This window comes from Pistacia vera, unplaced genomic scaffold, assembly GCF_008641045.1.
Source record: "Pistacia vera cultivar Batoury unplaced genomic scaffold, PisVer_v2 Contig157, whole genome shotgun sequence".
NCBI lineage: Eukaryota > Viridiplantae > Streptophyta > Magnoliopsida > Sapindales > Anacardiaceae > Pistacia > Pistacia vera.
In genome coordinates, this window is record NW_022195652.1 from 26,057 (window position 1) to 44,433 (window position 18,377).

At 34.0% G+C, this 18,377-nt stretch overlaps 1 pseudogene; it reads right to left on the reverse strand.

Moving 5' to 3' along the window:
* Positions 1-11,571: 11,571 nt before the first annotated feature.
* LOC116124834 lies at positions 11,572-16,299 on the reverse strand (annotated as a pseudogene).
* Between the last annotated feature and the right edge of the window lie 2,078 nt (positions 16,300-18,377).

Genomic DNA, 18,377 nt, shown 5'->3' on the forward strand with positions numbered 1-18,377 from the left:
GATAAATGCAAATTAGTATACCTATAAAGTGCTTCAATATACTTCTGCTTCCTAATTTCAAAGAAATCTTCACAGAATATTGGTATCATCAACTTTGGTAAATCCTGACAAGTATTTCTCAGCTTCATCCCATTCTCCGGATTGACTTTCTCGTCGAAATACTTCATTTTGAAATATCCCTGATTCTTGCTCAAGCCTACCCAAACATGGAAAGTAACATCCTTTACTAAGTATGGAATTCCAATTAATAATTTTCAACCAAAACATCCAATTTGTATATTTGCTAACAAAGAACACTCTCCACTCAACAAACCCAACACCACGAAAATTTTGCTGACTTCTAAAATTTTGTTTGACTAGGAGGTCCCCTGAGTCCCTAGCATAATTCATATATAAACACAAGAATTGAGCTTATCAAACATTCTCTTAACTTGCATCTACAAATGATGGGACGTGTTCACGGACATAAAAATCATGAAAAGACTAAATTTGCACAAATTTCAATGTACTTAATACGACTAAATTTTTGCATAAAACTTCCGTTAAACAAAAAAACCCCGACATAATCCAATTTTTTTGTTACAAAACATACACAAATGAAACTTCAAACACACATTTCACCGCTAAAACCAGTCTAACAACGCCAAACTCCAAATTTCTCAACCAAACCAAACCTACCCTCCCCCTAATTTCAAAAATCAAACTTAGACCCACAAAATCCCATAATTCCCCAAAACTCTAAATCCAACATAATCACACAACCACCAGTTCAAAACCAAAACTTTCCTACACCAAAACACTTGACATGTGGAAACGAAGACAAAAAACGAGAAATGAAGCAAACTTACTTGTGAGCAGACTCCTCGAATTTTCTTTTTCCAGAAATGTGAAGTATAACACACAAGTGTTTTGCTCTCTGCCAAGGTTTGGCATCAATTACATCGTCCACACTTCCCGACTTTTCCATGCTTCTACTAGCAGGATCAACTCCACCCTAAAAGAGAAACCCAAGATAAAAAGTTTCCAGTAACGAATCAACCAACTTGCTGAGGCTAAAATAGCAGAAAACAAAATTGAAGCAAGAAACACCAGTAACACGAGGAAAAATCATTCTCTAGTTGACTCTGCACAAAGTAACATGTTATGGCATAATCAGAACACAACAGACAAATATGATTTAGGTTAAATATATCAAACTATTATCAATTAAATCAAATTAGTTCATCAAAACAAGTTTAAACTTCATAAACATTAAAGGAAGGAAGCAACTGAAACGAGTAATCAAAGCGGACCTTTTCTACAGAACCAGAAAGGATGTAATAAAATCACCAGAATGTCAGTAGAAAGAAGGGTAAGGTCAAAAATACATGCACCACATCCAAAGCTATAGCACGAAGATCTATTTTTTGGAAATAAGAGTGAAATAAACAAAATTCCTGGTGGAACATCTTCCGTGATGCATTTTAAATGTTGAGTTTTAAAAGACTCCAAAACAAGTATAATGGTTTCAAGTAAGATAAGATGAAAACAAAACCAATAACTCCACTAGATTTCACAAGATTTTTGGTCTTTGTGAATAGAGTAATGTGCAAGCAAATAAAGATAAAACAGCATTTATTTTACTTGCTTAAAAAATAAACTATCTCTTAAGCATATAGCAATCAAGCACAATAATTTCCTTCAAAGCACATCATACTCTGAGTTTGCATATCATCCCCATGTGGCTATATCATCAACAGTTTGAAGAGCAGCATGAGCACTGATGAGAAGGATGCTGAAAAAAGGTACATGAGAGCTCTGATGCAACAACAACAATAAAAGCACATTGAACAACCAAAGTACTTCAATATACTAAACTAGCACTCACATTAGAAATTCAACCAGACAGGGCACACACCCTCAATAACAGCTTGGATTTTTTCATTTGTACCATCGAAATATGAAGTGCCCAACATGCGCAGTAAAAACTTCTTCATCATTCGAATTAATAAGACGTGCAAGAGCTGGAAGTGCAGGCTTAAACTGTTTAAAAAACAACCAAATGACTACCCATACAACATAGCAATAACAACCCACATGTAAGGATTTTACATATTAGGACTAGAGAAGATAATTAAATGCCAGATCAAACCTGATCAAAAGGTAGCTGAGGCTTGCCTCGACAAAAAATGTGAAAGCGTCCAAGTAGCCTTGCGAGCATGGAAGCTTTGCATTTTCATTCAATTGTGCCAAAAAGGCTGCAAAGCTCCATGGCCAAGAACAAGATCACAGCATCTGGGAGAGTCACCAGCAACATTACCCAATGCCCACACAGCCTGTGTTTAATACCAGGAAAAGGTGTCAATAGAACGCAAATACTCACTTTTACAATTATAGCCTGGCTACAGTTCAGTTCAACCACAACAAGCATAAACTCAGTATCAATATAAAAAACACAAAACTAAGGAAACATCAAGAAAAAAAATCAAAAGCAGAATACTAAGTAAATACCTGCTCGCGAACATCATCACTAGGGAAACAAGAAGTTTTACAAATATTGGGACAGCACCATGATCAATAACCACCCTCGTGTTCTCAGATGTCCCAGAAGCAATGTTTTTAAGCACCCAGAGCCGCTTCAAACTACAAGAATTAGAAGCAAATTCAAGCCTCAAAATATACAATCTCCATCAGTTAGAATACCGACATATACCAAAAAAATATAAAGTTTCTAACTAACCTGGAGTTGTGGAAAGTCCTCCCTCATAAGAAACTCAACAAACGGGAACAACACCAGCTTGTATACACCTCCTCAAGGTGGGCTGTGTTCTGTCAAAAGACAGAGAAATACAGTTCAGTTGTCTAATATGCATAGAAAGGAATACCATGTGCATTACAAGAAGCCGTCTCACCAATTGAGAGCAATTTCCGGAACTGAGTTGTTGCCTCATACGTAGATTACCATCATCTTCCAAACCAGCTACCATAGCTGGTAGATGTTCCAACTGTAATCATGCATTCACTTACTACATGAAACATTCATCAAACCTTGAACGTTCCAAGCACTTCAAACCCCAAAACTAGAATCAAACCCTTAACAAATCAAAGAATTAAAATAACTACATTACCCAATAAAGAGAAGCTCAAATTTCATTGAAATCAAAAAATTCATACCTAATCTCCACAAAGTCAAAATCAATCATACTAAAATCAATCAAATAAACTCTAGTTCTGTTAAAAAAAAAAAAAAAAGTTTAAACTCATAAAACATTGAAAAATATGAACCAGAAAGAGCTCTAATTCAATAAAGCTTGATTGCAATGCGTAGTTATCAAACTGATCGATCTTCCGAATAGCAGAAGTATAAGCTCTAGTTTGATCAAAATAAGTTCATACGTCATACAGTGAATAAAAAGAGTTCTAATTTGAAGAAAATTGAAATGATTAATCACGAAAATGACTTTCTCAATTGCAGAAGAAGAACCGCAAAAGTCACCTAATTCTTAAATACTACACATTTAGGTTAAAACTATCATAACTAATCAACTTAGTCAATCAAAACAAGTTTAAACTTCATAAAACATTAAAAGAAGAAGCAATTGAACGATAATACAAAACTGACCTTCTTTTTCACGTATAAGAAGCTGGCTTTCCAACTGCTGCAACAGGATGATTGAGCGGTGCAGGGGCAAGAGGACCAAAAGGAGGTATACATGGATGGTCTGTGAACAGTTTCTTAACGTCAGGATCTAGCCTTGGGTCCATGCTGAACTGGAGCTCCCACTTCAAACTGCATCAAAGAACAACTCATGTATTAAATACTGGGTATTTGGCTCCAACATTTTCATAGAAACATACAGCAAAAACACGGAAACGCAGCTCCACTTATAAGAAACAAACAGAACAATAAAAAGGTATACTTCATAAGCAGGCTTTATGTTAAGCATAATGAATGACCCAAAAAAGAAAAAAAAGAAGGGGATCATTAATGGCAAAACTAGATTAGAAATTAGAAAACACAGTTGTATTTTATCATGGATTGAATCGCTTTACCCATGCTTAAACAGAGCCCACAATCTTGATGACTTCAAGGGAGGAAAGGTAAGCTTATTGAGGAAAAGTGGGTTTGCTTCTATCAGTTTTTTGAGCTCTATCAACGTTATACTACGAGCTGTCTTGGTGTCACCATACTTGGGCAGCTGCTCATTTTCCCTGAATTGAATTTGGAGAAGGATAACATATGAAATGTAATTAGATACACCAAAGAGTCATAAAATCAAGTAATACAAGTCCAACAACCAACAATGCCATACTACAACACTTGAAAGCACATGAAATCATAAAAAAAATGATGCTCTGATGGGTACAGAAAACAGTATGAAAAGTAAAGAAATAAAAATCTTGCAGTAAATAGAAGTTGGTCTTCAATAATGAAAGGAAGAACTCTTCAACTCAGCCAAGCTTTTTACTTAAATTCTAATTGAGTGAAGATTCCTATTTTCTCAAAAATTTGAATAATGACTATTGCATTTACACGAGCAAACTGATAGTAAACATATTCAAATTTTCAATTTATAGCTCATTATTTAAGAGGAAATTGAGAAACAAAAAAAATTACCTCAAACTGAAAAACTGTGAGATTTCTTTATACAGTTCCTCATCAAATGTTGAGAACATTTCTAAATCAGTCCCTAATATTTCAGCCGCCTTTGCCTTATCTTGCCTGTAATATGATTTAAGGCAGAAAAAATTAATACCCTAAAATTGAAGGCAAAACTATAAAACTTTCACTGATAAATGCAAATTATGTATACCTATAAAGTGCTTCAAGATACTTCTGCTTCCTAATTTCAAAGAAAATCTTCACAGAATATTGGTTATCATCAACTTTGGTAAATCCTGACAAGTATTTCTCAGCTTCATCCCATTCTCCGGATTGAACTTTCTCGTCGAAATACTTCATGTTGAAATAAATCCCTGATTCTTGCTCAAGCCTACCCAAACATGGAAAGTAACATCCTTTACTAAATATGGAATTCCAATTAAATAATTTTCAACCAAAACATCCAATTTGTAATATTTGCTAACGAAAGAACACTCTCCACTCAACCAAACCCAACACCACGAAAATTTTGCTGACTTCTAAAATTTTGTTTGACTAAGGAGGTCCCCCTGAGTCCCTAGCATAATTCATATATAAACACAAGAATTGAGCTTATCAAACAATTCTCTTAACTTGCATCTACAGATGAAGGGACGTGTTCACGGACATAAAAAATCATGAAAAGACTAAATTTGCACAAATTTCAATGTACTTAATAAGACTAAATTTTTGCATAAAACATTCCGTTAAACAAAAAAACCCCGACATAATCCAATTTTTTTGTTAACAAAACATAATCAAAATGAAACTTCAAACACACATTTCACCGCTTAAACCAGTCTAACAACGCCAAAAATCCAAATTTCTCAACCAAACCAAACCTACCCCTCCCCTAATTTCAAAAATCAAAACTTAGACCCCACAAAATCCCATAATTCCCCCAAAACAACTAAATCCAACATAATCACACAACCACCAGTTCAAAACCAAAACTTTCCTACACCAAAACAACTTGACATGTGGAAACGAAGACGAAAAAACAGAGAAATGAAGCAAAACTTACTTGTGAGCAGACTCCTCGCATGTTCTCTTCTTCCAAATTGAGTATAACAAGCAAAGTGTTTTGCTCATCTGCCGGTTTGGGCATCAATTACATCATCCACACTTCCTGACTTTCCATGCTTCTACTAGCAGGATCACACCCACCTAAAGAGAAACCCAAGAAAAAAGTTTACCAGTAACGAATCGACCAACTTTCTGAGGCTAAAATAGGCAGAAAAAAAAAAAATTGAAGCTAGAAAACACAGTAAAGCACAAGGAAAAAATCATTCCCTAGGTAACTTTACACAACTAATATGTTTTCTGGCCTGATAAGAACCCAACAGACCAATAATTTGTGAAAGGAGTAAGAAATCAATCATAATAAACAGTATATATCAAAATACGATGACTGAGAAGGTCTGACAGGAGAGCTCCATTTAACTTTACAACTTTACAATTGATGACTAACACTTGAAACGCAGAATTGGCAGAAACCCACTTTAACAAAAAGCGCATTAGCCAATATGGTTAAAATTACTTAATGATAATGGATGTGAAGTATTATCATACATCGTGCGCTCCAGTGACGTATAAGAAGCTGGCTTTGCACTGCTGCAACGATGATGAGAGGTGTAGGTGCAAGATACACAATGGAGTTGTATATAGATGGTCAGTAAACGTTTCTTACGTCGGGTTTAGCCTTGTGTTCTTGCCGAACCGGAGCTCCCACTTCAAACTGCATCAAAGAAACTCATGTATTAAATACTGGTATTTGGCTCCAACTTTTTCATAGAAAAAAATACAGCAAAAACACAGAAACGCAGCTCCACTTTATAAGAACAAACAGAAACAAGAAAAAGGCATACTTCATAAGCAGCTTCATGATAGCAGTAATGATAATGAAAAAAGAAAAAAAGGATCATTAATGGCAAAACTAGATAGAAATTAAGAAACAAATAATTGTATTTATCATGTATTCCATCCTTTACCCATGCTTAATCAGAGCCCACAATCTTGATGACTTCATGGAAGGAAAGGTAAGCTTATTGAGGAAAAGTGGGTTTGCCTCGATCAGTTTTTTGAGCTCTATCAACATTATGCTACGAGCTGTCTTCGTGTCACCATGCTTGGCAGCCGCTCATTTCCCTGAGTTGAATTTGGAGAAGGATAACATAAGAAATGTAATTCGCTACGCCAAAGGGTCATAAACTCAAGTAATACAAGTCGAACAACCAACAATGCCATACTACAACACTTGCAAGCGCAAGAAATCATTAAAAAAAATGATGCTCTGATGGTACACAGAACAGTATGAAATGTAAAGAATAAAAATCTTGCAGTAATGGAGATTGTCTTCAATAATGAAAGGAAGAACTCTTCACTCAGCCAAGCTTTTTACATAAATTCTAATTGAGTGAAGATTCCTATTTTCTCAAAATTTTGAATAATGACTATTGCATTTACTCGGGCAACTGATCATAAACATATTCAAACTTTCAATTTATAGCTCATTATTTAAGAGGAAATTTAGAACCAACAAAAATTACCTCAAACTGAAAAACTGTTAACTTCTTTATACAGTTCCTCTTAATGTAGAGAACACTTCTAATCATCCCCAATATTTTAGCCTTTGCCTTGTCTTGCCTGTGATATATTTAAGGCAGAAAAAATTAATACTTCAAATTAAAGACAAAACTATAAAAAAAATTTCACAGATAAATGCAATTACATATACCTATCAGTGCCTCAAGATACTTCTGCTTCCTATTTCAAGAAAATCTTCATAGAATATTGGTTATCATCAACTTTGGTAAATCCTGACAAGTATTTCTCAATTGCGTCCCATTCTCCGGATTGAACTTTCCTCGTCGAAGTACTTCATGTTGAAATAAATCCCTGTTCTTGCTCAAGCCTGCCCAAACATGGAATGTAAAATCCTTTATTAATATGAAATTTCCATTAACAATTTTCAACCAAAACATCCAACTGTAATTTTTCCAAGGAAAGAACACTCTCCACCCAACCAAAACCATTGCTACGATTTCGCCAACTTCTAAAATTCTGTTTTACTAAGGAGGTTCCCCTGATCCCTAGCATAATTCATATATAAACACAAGAATTGAGCTTATCAGACGATTCTCTTAGCTTTTATCTACAAATGTTGGATGTGTTTCACAGACATAAAAAATATGAAAGACAAATTTGCACAAATTTCAATGTACTTAATATGACTAACTACATGCTTGGTTTAATATTTTTATCCCTATTCTGGATCCTATTCTCCAAATAATGTTAGCACACTATTCTACAAATATTACCCTATTTTTTTAATTACATTTTAACCCCATAGGTTATTAAATTTCACTAAAATACCCCCTGAAAAAAGTTCAAAATTAACAAAAACACCCCCATCCCCAACTTGTCAGATTCCGCAACCACCGTCGGTGATAGCCGGAATCTGTACAAACGCCTAACTTCCGACCAGAATGGCTGGAAGTTCACCGCTGTGGCTTTTTCAGGCTAGATCCACCACGGATCTGGCCGGAAAAGGCCAGATCTGCCGTCAACGAAGGCCAAAGAAATGGCCGTCGTTGACCGAAACGACGGCCACATCTTAGCCGTCGCTAACGCCAAGAGGCCCTCGTTTGGCCTTTTTCTCGCGTCGACGGCCATAACACAGCCGTAATCTGGCCTTTTCCGCCAAATCCACCATGGATCTGGCCGGAAAAGGCCATAACGGCATGTTTACGGCACAGATCCGACCGTCTGTGCCGTAACGAAATTTTTAGGTCAGATTTCGGCGGTGGGGGGCCGGAATCTAACACTGCAGGTGGTTGGGGTGTTTTTGTCATTTTATATGTTAGGGTCTTTAGTTAAATAGTAACCTAAGGGCTTTTTCACAAATTTTAAAATTTACTCTCTAATACCCCTATCCAATAACCAAATCCTATCCAATAACCCATACTATCCCTAAAATCCTATCCAAATACTAAACCAAATGCACCCTAAATTTTTGCCTTTGCATAAAACTTTCCGTTAACAAAAAGACACCAACATAATCCAATTTTTTTGTTAACAAAACAAAATCAAAATGAAACTTCAGACACACATTTCACCACTTAAACCACTCTAACCAAGCCAAAACTCCAAATTTCTCACCAAACCAAACCTACGCTACCTCCCCCATTTTCAAAAATCAAACTTAAACCTCAACCAATCCATTCCCCCAAAACGCCTAAATCCACATAATCACACAACCGCCAGTTCAAAACCAAAACTTCCTACACCAAACAACTTGACATGCGAAATGAAGACGAACAAACAGAGAAATCAAAGCTTACTTGTGAGTAGACTCCTCAAATTTCTCTTCTTCGAGAAACTGAAGTATAGAAGCACCATGCTTTGCTCATCTGCCAAGGTTTGGCATCAATTACATCGTCCACAATTCCCGACTTTTCCATGCTTTTACTAGCAGGATCAACTCCACCCTAAGAGAGAAACCCAGATAAAAAGTTTACAGTAACGAATCAACCAACTTGCTGAAGCTAAAAAAGCAGAAACAAAATTGAAGCAATAAAACCCAGTAAAGCACAAGGAAAAATCATTCCCTAGGTAGCCTTTACACAAACTAACATGTTCCTGGCCTAAACACAACAGACACATAATTTTCTGAAAGGATAAGAAAATCAAATCATAAGTATACATGTATAGCAAAATATAATGACTGAAGAAGGTCTGACAGAGAGCTCCATTTAACTTTACAATTGACAGGATTAACACTTGAAACACAGAATTGGCAGAAACCCAACATTCATATATGCATTAGTCAAGGTTAAAATTTACTTAAATGATAAGGATGTGGAGTATTATCATACAACCGTGTGCTTCAAGTGACGTATAAGAAGCTGGCTTTCCAACTGCTGCAACAGGATGATTGAGCGTGCGGGGCAAGAGGACCAAAAGGAGGTATACATGTGGTCAGTGAACAGTTTCTTAACGTCAGGATCTAGCCTTGGTCCCTGCTGAACTGGAGCTCCCACTTCAACTGCATCAAGAACAACTCATGTATTAAATACTGGGTATTTGGCTCCAACTTTTTCATAGAAACATACCAGCAAAACACGGAATGCAGCTCCACTTATAAGAAACAAACAGAACAATAAAAAGGTATACTTCATAAGCAGGCTTTATGTTAAGCATAATGAATGACCGAAAAAAGAAAAAAAGGGATCATTTATGGCAAAACTATAGAAATTAGAAAACACAATTGTATTTTATCATGTATTGCATCACTTTACCCATGCTTAAACACAGCCCACAATCTTGATGACTTCAAGGGAGGAAAGGTAAGCTTATTAAGGAAAAGTGGGTTTGCTTCTACCAGTTTTTTGAGCTCTATCAACATTATACTACGAGCTGTCTTGGTGTCACCATACTTGGTCAGCCGCTCATTTTCCCTGAATTGAATTTGGAGAAGGATAACATATGAAATGTAATTAGATACACCAAAGAGTCTAAACTCAAGTAATACAGTCCACAACCAACAATGCCATACTACAACGCTGAAAGCACATGAAATCATAAAAAAAATGATGCTCTGATGGTACAGAAAACAGTATGAGAAGTAAAGAAATAAAAATCTTGCAGTAAATAGAGGTTGGTCTTCAATAATGAAAGGAAGAACTCTTCAACTCAGCCAAGCTTTTTACTTAAATTCTAATTGAGTGAAGATTCCTATTTTCTCAAAATTTGAATATGACTATTGCATTTACGCGAGCAAACTGATTGTACATATTCAAATTTTCAATTTATAGCTCATTATTTAAGAGGAAATTGAGAACCAAAAAATTACCTCAAACTGAAAAACTGTGAGATTTCTTTATACAGTTCCTCATCAAATGTTGAGACATTTCTAAATCAGTCCCTAATTTTCAGCCGCCTTTGCCTTATCTTGCCTGTAATATGATTTAAGGCAGAAAAAATTATACCCTAAAATTGAAGGCAAAACTATAAAACTTTCACTGATAAATGCAAATTATGTATACCTATAAAGTGCTTCAAGATACTTCTGCTTCCTAATTTCAAAGAAAAATCTTCACAGATATTGGTTATCATCAACTTTGGTAAATCCTGACAAGTATTTCTCAGCTTCATCCCATTCTCCGGATTGAACTTTCTCGTCGAAATACTTCATGTTGAAATAAATCCCTGATTCTTGCTCAAGCCTACCCAAACATGGAAAGTAACATCCTTTACTAAGTATGGAATTCCAATTAAATAATTTTCAACCAAAACATCCAATTTGTAATATTTGCTAACGAAAGAACACTCTCCACTCAACCAAACCCAACAACCACGAAAATTTTGCTGACTTCTAAAATTTTGTTTGACTAAGAGGTCCCCCTGAGTCCCTAGCATAATTCATATATAAACACAAGAATTGAGCTTATCAACACATTCTCTTAACTTGCATCTACAGATGATGGGACGTGTTCACGGACATAAAAATCATGAAAAGACAAATTTGCACAAATTTCAATGTACTTAATACGACTAAATTTTTGCATAAAACATTCCGTTAAACAAAAAAACCCCGACATAATCCAATTTTTTGTTAACAAACATAATCAAATGAAACTTCAAACACACATTTCACCCGCTTAAACCAGTCTAACAACGCCAAACTCCAAATTTCTCAACCAAACCAAACCTACCCCTCCCCCATTTCAAAAATCAAAACTTAGACCCCACAAATCCCATAATTCCCCCAAAACATCTAATCCAACATAATCACACAACCACCATTCAAAACCAAACTTTCCTACACCAAACAACTTGACATGTGGAAACGAACGAAAAAAACAGAATGAAGCAAAACTTACTTGTGAGCAGACTCCTCGAATTTTTCTTTTTCCAGAAATTGAAGTATAACAAGCACAGTGTTTTGCTCATCTGCCAAGTTTGGCATCAATTACATCGTCCACACTTCCCGACTTTTCCATGCTTCTACTAGCAGGATCAACTCCACCCTAAAAGAGAAACCCAAGATAAATTTTACAGTACGACATCAACCAACTTGCTGAGGCTAAAATAGCAGAAAACAAAATTAAGCAGAAAACACAGTAACACAGGAAAAATCATTCTCTAGTGACTCTGCACAAAGTAAACATGTTAATGGCATAATCAGAACACAACAGACAAATATGATTTAGGTTAAAATATATCAGAACTATTATCAAATTAAATCAAATTAGTTCAATCAAACAAGTTTAAACTTCATAAAACATTAAAGGAAGGAAGCACTGAAACGAGTAAATACAAAGCTGACCTTTTTCTACAGAACCGAAAGGATGTAATAAAATCAACACAGAAATGTCAGTAGAAAGAAGGGTAAGGTCAAAATACATGCAACACATCCAAGCTATCACGAAGGATCTATTTTTTGGAAAAAGAGTGAAAATAACAAAATTCCTGGTGGAACATCTTCCGTGATGCATTTTAAATGTTGAGTTTTAAAAGACTCCAAAACAAGTAGTAAATGCGTTTCAAGTAAAGATGAGATGAAAAAAACACCATAACTCCACTAGAATTTCCAAGATTTTTGGTCTTTGTGAATAAGAGTAATGTGCAAGCAAATAAAGTAAAACAGCATTTATTTTACTTGCTTAAAAAATAACTATCTCTTAAGCATATAGCAATCAAGACAATATAAATTATCCTTCAAAGCACATCATACCTGAGTTTGCATATCATCCCAGTGGCTAATCATCAACAGTTTGAAGAGCAGCATGAGCACTGAATGAGAAGGATGCCTGAAAAAAGGTACATGAAGCTCTGATGCACAACAAAACAATAAAAGCACATTGACAACCAAAGTACTTCTATAACTAAACTAGCACTCACATTAAAATTCAACCAGACGAGGCACACACCCGCTTCAATAACAGCTTGGGATTTTTTCATTTGTACCATCAAAAGATATGAGAGTGCCCAACATGCAGCAGTAAAAACTTCTTCATCATTCGAATTAATAGACGTGCAGAGCTGGAAGTGCAGGCTTAAACTGTTGTAGAAAAACAAACCAAATGACTACCCATACACATAGCATAACAACCCACATGTAAGGATTTTACATATGGACTAGAAGATAATTATAATGCCAGATCAAACCTGATCAAAAGTAGCTGAGGCTTGCCTCGACAAAAAATTGAAAGCGTCCATAGCCTTGCTGAGCATGGAAAGCTTTGCATTTTCATTCATTGTGCCAAAGAGGCTGCAAGCTCCATGGCCAAGAACAAGATCACAGCATCTGGGAGAGTCACCAGCAACATTACCCAATGCCCACACAGCCTGTGTGTTAAATACAGGAAAAGGTGTCAATGAACGCAAATACTCACTTTTACAATTATAGCCTGGCTAACAGTTCAGTTCCAACCACAACAAGCATAAAACTCAGTTATCAATATAAAAACACAAAACTAGGAACCATCAAGAAAAAAAATCAAAAGCAGAATTACTAGAGTAAATACCTGCTCGCACATCATCACATAGGAAACCAAGAAGTTTTACAAATATTGGGACAGCACCATGATCAATAACCACCCTCGTGTTCTCAGATGTCCCGAAGCAATGTTTTTAAGCACCCAAGCCCTTCAAACTACAAATTAGAAGCAATTCAAGCCTCAAATATACAATCTCCATCAGTTTAGAATACCGACATATACCAAAAATATAAGTTTCTAACTACACCTGGAGTTGTGGAAAGTCCTCCCTCATAAGAACTCAAAAAAAAAAAAAAAAAAAAAAAAAAACAAAAAAAAACAAACACAAAAACAAACACAAAAAACAACAAAAAAAAAAAAATAACTCAACCAACACAAAAAAACAATCAAACAAACAAAAGCACAAAAAAAAAAAAAAAAAACACACAAACACAAAACAAAAAACATAAACACAAAACTCAAAAAAAAAGAAAAACAAAAACACAAAAACAAAAAAAAAAAAACAGGAGAAGAGAAAAAAAACACAAAAAACAACAAACTCAAAAACTCAAAAAGAAAAAAAAAAAAAAAAACAAAAAAAACAAAAACAAAAAAAAAAAAAACTCAAAAACCAAAAAAAAACAAAGAAGACAACAAAACACAAAAAAATCAAAAAAAACAAAACAACAAAACAAACAAAAAAAAAAAAAAAAAACAACCAAAAAAACACAACACAAAAAAAAACAAACTCAAAAACAAAAAACAACACAAAAAAAAAAAACAAAAAAAAAAAACACAAAAACAAAAAAAAAAAAAAAAAAAACAAGTTTAAACAAAAAAAAAACTTCAAAAAAAAAAACAAAACAAACAAACAACAAAAAAAACAAAAAAAAAAAAAAAAAAACAAAAAAACACCAAAAAACTCAAAAAAACTCAAAACAAAAAAAAAAAAAAAAACAAAAAAAAAAAACAACAAAAAAACAAAAAAAAAAAAAAAAACACAAACTCAAAAAAAAACAACAAAACAACCAAAAGTCAAAAAACAAAAAAAAAAAAAAAAAAACATCAAAAAACAAACAAAAAAAAAAAAGCAAAAAGGATCATACAAACAAACAACAAACCAAAAAACAAGAACAAAAAAAAAAAAAAAAAAAAAAACAACTCAACAAAAGAAAAACAAAAACCTCAAACAAAAAAGGAAAAAAAACAAAAAAAAAAATTCAAAACTCAAAGCAAAAAAAAAAAAAAAAACCAACAACAAAAACAAAACAAAAAAAAAAAAAATCAAAAACAAAAAATCAAACAAAACAAAAAAAAAAAAAAAAAGCAAAAAAATACATAAAAAAACATCAACAAAAAAAAACCAACACAAAAAAACAAAAAAAAAAGAAAAAATCACACAAAAAAAAAAAAAACAAAATCAAAAAAACAACAAAAACAAAAAAAAAAAAACAACAAACAAACAAAACAAAAACAAAAAACCAAAAAGAAAAACACAAAAAGGAAAACAACAAAAAAACAGAAAAAAAAACAAAAAACCAAACAAACACAAAAAAAACAACAAAAAAATCAACAAAAAAAAAACAACAAAACAAAATCAACCAAAAAATACAAAAATCAAACAAATAAAAAAAACAAAAAAAAACAAACCAAACAAAAAAAAAAAAACAAAAAAAAAAAAAACAAAAAAAAAAAAAAAAAAAACAAAAAAAACCCCAACAAAACAAAAAACAAAACAAAAAAAACAAAAATCAACCAACAAAAAAAAAAAAAAAAAAAAACCAAAACAAACAAAAAAAAAACACAAAACAAAAAAACATAAAAAAAAAAAAAAACCACAAAAAAAAAAACAAAACAACAAACAAAAAAAAAATCAAACAAACAAAAAACAAAAAAAAAAAAAAAAAAAAAATCAAAAAAAAAACAAAAACAAACAACAAAAAAAAAAAAAAAAAAAAAAAACAAACAAAAAAAAACAATCACAACAAAACCAAAAAACTCAAAAATGAAAAACAAACAAAAAAAAGAAAACCAAACAAACGTGGAACACACCGCTTGTATAACCTCCTCAATAGGTGGCGTGTTCTGTCAAAAGACAGAGAAATACAGTTCAGTTGTCATAAATATGCATAGAAAGAGAATACAAATGTGCATTACAAGAAGCAAAGCTCACCAATTGAGAGCAATTTCCGGAACTGAGTTGTGCCTCAAGCTGTAGATTACCACATCTGTCCAAACACCAGCTACCATAGCTGGTAATGTTCCAACTGAACATGCATTCACTTACTACATGAGAACATTCATCAAACCTTGAACGTTCCAAGCACTTCAAACCCCAAAACTAGAATCAAACCTTAACAGGAAATCAAAGAAATTAAAAAACCTACATTACCCATAAAAGAAGCTCAATTTCATTGAAATCAAAAAATTCATACCTAACTCCACAAAGTCAAAATCAATCATACTATAATCAAATCAAATAAACTCTAGTTCGTTAAAAAAAAAAAAAAAAGTTTAAACTCATAAAACATTGAAAAAAATGAACCAGAAAAGCTCTAATTCAATAAAGCTTGATTGCAATGCGTAGTTATCAAACTGATCGATCTTCGAATAGCAGAAGTATAAGCTCTAGTTTGATCAAAATAAGTTCATACGTCATAAACAGTGAATAAAAAGAGTTCTAATTGAAGAAAATTGAAAATGATTAATCACGAAAATGACTTTCTCATGCAGAAGATGAAACGCAAAAAGTCACCTAATCTTAAATACTACCATTTAGGTTAAAACTAATCATAACTAAAATCAACTTCTGTCAATCAAACAAGTTTAAACTTCATAAAACATTAAGAAGAAAAGCAATTGAAACGAGTAAATACAAAACTGACCTTCTTTTCCACCAAAAGCAAGGATTTAATAAAAAACAACCATATAACTACAAGTTCTAATCCAATCAAAATACGTTTAAAATCGTAAAACATTAAGCATAATGATCAAAACGAGCACTAATTCAATAAAGCCTAATGAATAGGTATTATTACGAAAATGAACCTTCTTCTCACGCAGAAGCCATGAACAGCAGTGGGAAGGTGCTGGTTCTGAAGGCATTCTCGTCGCTTCTCTCAAGCTTTCTTCTCTCTTGCTCTTGCGATCTCCCCCATGTTGTCTTCTCCCTCCGGCGTCCCTCATCCGGTCCATCGCAACCTTGTAGCGGTTCGGCGGACCTCGGTACTCTCGCCTCGGACTCAAACGACATCGCTTTTAAATTTGAATTTGCATTTAAAAAGTGTTAAACCCTAATCGAAATTATAATTTTAAATAGAGAGGTCGAGACGGTGATTCGGAGAGGCTTAAGAGAGCGCGGGACGGAAAAGACCCAAAAAAAAAACAAAAAAAAAAAAAAAAAAAACCAAAAAAAGGCTTATATAGGAAAGTAGCATGATCGGAAGATTTACGAAAACTGCCATTCAGTTTGAATTTTCAGAAGCTAAACGGCATCGTGCTGCTTTCGCTGGTTGTGATGACCATGATTTCATTTTTATTTTATTTTTAGGTTGCGTTTGGTTCGGGGTGAAATACGATAATCTTTAATCTTTTTATTTTAAGATTTTCTATTTGTTATCAAGTAATATAATATTACAGTAAATTTTATTGAAATAGTGATTACTATTGGTAATATTGGGGGTAATCAGATTACCGTCCCAGGGGGTGCTAATGTTAGATTACCCGGGTATCATAATTTTTACCCTATTTTACCCTTAATATTTATCATTCTAGACACATTGCCCTCATATGTCTACCAAATAACAATTAGCCCAGCCCCCTACATTTGAGAACTTAGCTTAAAACACACCCGCCACAAAAAAGTTTAAAAGTTAACAAAATACCCCTAATCATCCAAGACCACCACTGGCCCGACGAAGTCATCATATGGGTACAAGACCGCAAGTGCCGATCAGACATTTCCGACCATGGATTTGTGATCCATGGCCGGAAACGACCAGATCTAGCCGTTTCATGCCAAAGATGGGCTGTGAAACGCCATGAGATCTGGCCTGAAAAGGCCAGATCTTTGGCTGTGAAATTGCAACCGTTTCAAGGCCAAAGACTGCCTTTTCACAACCAGCTCTATGGCTGTTTCACAGCCACATCTTTGGCCGTGAAATGGCCATATAACGGCTAGATCTAGCCATGAAACGACCATATTCACAGCCAGATCTGCCGGATTAGGCCTGATGGCATAACAGTCAAATCGGCTACGCCATTACAGCGGCTTCCGTGGTGGTGGTGGTTGCCGACAGTGGTTTGAGTGATTGGGGGTACTTGCTACAAATTAAAGTTGTATATGGTTGGGGTGTTTTGGTAAAATTCAAATATAGGGGGGTTAAAAAATAGTTAAAAAATAATAGAATAAAATAATAATAAAATAATATTATATTATTATTTTAAAAATGAGGGTAATTTAGTAATCTACATAACATACCCCTCATTTATCCTCTCAACGAAACATATTGTTATAACATACCCACCAATTTATTCCAATCGACCAAACAAATTTCTGTAAAGATTCCCTAGTAATCTATCTTTCTAGTAATACAACATTCCTTAATCATATACATTTCCTGAACCAAACGCTACCATAGTGTTTACTGTTAGTAATATTGGAGGTAATCAGATTACCTTCCCAAGGGATGTTAATATAAAATACCGAATTAATCTTATTTGACCTTTTTGTCTTTAATCTTTTATCATTTCGGACACATTTGCCCTTTTGTCTATCAAATAACAATTGCCCAGACTTCCTATATTTAAAATATAGCTAAAATACCTCAGTCACAAAAAAGTTTTAAGTTAACAAAATACCTCTAGCCACCCAAGACCACCGTTGGCCGCTAGCCAGCAACCGCTGATCACTAGCGAAAGTCCATCTATTGGGGCAAGACTGACGAGATCTTGTCGGTCGTATACCAGTAAAGACGTTTCCAACCATAGATTTGTGATCCATGGTCGAAACAATCAATCTAAAAACCATAGATCTGGTCGTGAAAAAACCATAGATCTAGTTGTGAAAAGACCAGATCTTTAGTCATGAAACGGCCACATTGTAAAACCCCCCTCCGTCAGGTATCCTCTGAATATCCTCAATGAGATCCCGAGGATACATGTCTGGAGAACGGTTGTATTTAGAAAAAATCTGTATAAGGATAATAATATAATATCCAAAACATGCATATAAACACGCAGGATCTAAACTTATATTTACAAACTTAAGAAAT